This window comes from Furipterus horrens, unplaced genomic scaffold, assembly GCF_987537825.1.
Source record: "Furipterus horrens unplaced genomic scaffold, mFurHor1.1.pri manual_scaffold_2, whole genome shotgun sequence".
Taxonomy (NCBI): Eukaryota; Metazoa; Chordata; class Mammalia; order Chiroptera; family Furipteridae; genus Furipterus; species Furipterus horrens.
Window position 1 is genome coordinate 7,872,977 of NW_028327172.1, and position 2,317 is coordinate 7,875,293.

Consider the following 2,317-nt stretch of genomic DNA (forward strand, 5'->3'; position numbering starts at 1 on the left):
AACCTGCCCCCATGGAGCAGCCTCTTGCCCTCACTTTCTAAGGGTGATGGAGGTGAAAGAAGGGTCTCAAACCCACAGACTGCTTCCTCAAGTCCCTTGTGAGTCCCATATGTCAGACTGGAGTCAGCTAGAAAGATCAGAGGTTCAGAGAGGGTTAGAAACTTGCCCAAGGTCACACAGCCAGCTCTTTCTGATTCTAAATGCCAGAGCCCAGTCCTATGCAGGTGAGGCTCAGGGTGGGTACACTAGACTCAGCCTGTCAGACGGCCCACAACCCACAGGAAGGTCATGGTCAGCTGGGCCTGTGAGCCTCGGTGGTGACAAAAGGGTTGAGCCTTCCTCAGTGTCCCTTCTGTTGCTCAAGGGTCAAGGGCTTGGTCCAGGCAGTCGGGCCCAGACAAGGGAGGCACTCAGCTGACAGCTGGTGGATGTCGTTGGCATTGGTGTTGCCACCTTTACCAGAAAGTGGGTGTTGAAGTGAGGGTGGAGGCAGAGGGGCTGTGGATGGGGCTCAGGACCCCCGCATCACTCTGGCTCCAAATTTGGCAACGTATGGGAGGAATGGGGTCTGTGCCGACGGTAGAGTTGGGAGCAGGAGAAGGGAGTGGGAAGGCTGTGATTTGAGGAGGGGGTTGAACAAAGAGGCTGAAGGATCCAGGAGGTGGTCTGGACTTGCCAGGGAAGCGGGAGGGAAACTGAGTGTCAGACAAGAGAGCCTCCTTAGTTCCCCAGAGTGACAGCCAGCTCTTGCCCTCTACCCAAGCAGGCTCTTCCGGGCAGGACCCTCCCCCAGAGGAGGCCTGAGTGTACTGGGTCCTCTCCCCAGTGTGGAGACTGACTAGCCCTATGCCGTTACTCTAGTCAGCATGCGATGCTGGAGGCAGGGTCAGGCCCAGGGCTGGCTCTGGGTTCAGGTGGACACGTGGCCAAGCCAAGGAGAAATGTGCAGCAGAGGGCTGCTGCAGGTGTGGGGACTCTGTCGCCCCAGGAGACAGCTGAGTGAGGGAGGCATGGGCCTGAGGAGTCATCCTGGAAAATCCCAGCCCTTCCCCAGGCAGGTTACAGAACCTGTTCTCCCAGCCTGGGGCCCTTCTCTGCCTCCCAGCAACGTGTCCAGGGGCACCTGACTTGAACAGGCTATAAATAGAGGGATGACGGAAGGCTCCGGAAGCCCAAGGGAGGGCAGGAGAGAAGGATTCTGATTCTCCCCAGAGGGGCCCAGTGAGACTGCTCTGATAAGGCACCATTTCTGTGGTGAGTCTTCGAGGGTGAACAGGGGTCTCCCTGGCAGAGGAGGTTCGGGAGGGACATTCAGGCAGAGGGGACAATCTGGCGACGCAAGAAATGGAGCAGGCAGGTGGCTCAGGTGGCTGAGCAAAAGCTGCATGGGGTGATGACAGGTGAGAAACCCAATGACCAAAGGCCTTGAATGCCAGGGTAAGGGCTTTGTTCTGGGGTCCACATCTTGCTCGCACTAGGAGACACCCGAGACTGTTTCTCCCCCGGGTGGTTCTGGTTTTGTGAAGGGGAGTTAAGAGAGACACACAAGAACAAGTCAAGGGCAACCCCAGGCTGCCTGGGGCATCGAGCCAGAAAGCACATGGCCACCCTTCCCCAGTGGAATGGAAGAACATTATGGAATGCCAGAGACTGCTAGCTGTTCCCCAATACCTGTTCTTCCTGCCTTCTTTGCCATAGGAACCCTGATTTTTAGCTGGGCATGAAAACACTTGAAATGAAAGCTGCATTTCCTGGCCTCTGTTACAGCTAGCTATGGCCATGTTAATAAGTCTGCTACTGGGACGTAAGAAGAAGCATCATTCAAAGGCTGGCTGGAACGTGCCAGTGATCGCTGGAGCTGGAGCAGCCATCTTGGATCACAAGGCAGAAGCCACATGTTAAGGGTGACGGAGCGACAAGAAGGAAGGAAGTGATCTGGGTTCTGATGTTTACGGGGCTACCAGATCAGTCCTGGACTAGGTACCTCCCAATGGTGCTTACTTGGAAGAAAAACAAGCTTCTGTATTGTTTAACACACCATTTCTTTGGGTTTTTCTATCTTCTTCAGCTGAACATAATCCTAAACAACACACAGGTCAGAAGTGAACCTCAAGAGCCCTTAGCCTTCAATTGTTCTGCCACTGAAATAAACCCACAAACAAAATTGAAAAGCAAAAACCCCAGGGGTATTTATACCTCATACGTGATAACAACAGACCCACTACAATTACCTTCCAGGTATCATCCCTCGTTCACTGGACGCGTTCCAGAATCTTCCTTCCCTGCAGTTTCAGTAGGAGGCTTAGAAATGAGCTTT

At 54.1% G+C, this 2,317-nt stretch overlaps 1 long non-coding RNA gene across 1 annotated transcript; it reads left to right on the forward strand.

Annotated features, from left to right (window-relative positions):
- Positions 1-1,161: 1,161 nt before the first annotated feature.
- LOC150017673 (uncharacterized) lies at positions 1,162-2,037 on the forward strand. The gene is made up of 2 exons (XR_016509169.1): positions 1,162-1,254; positions 1,768-2,037. It is a non-coding gene; the product is annotated as an uncharacterized LOC150017673 (long non-coding RNA).
- Positions 2,038-2,317: the final 280 nt, after the last annotated feature.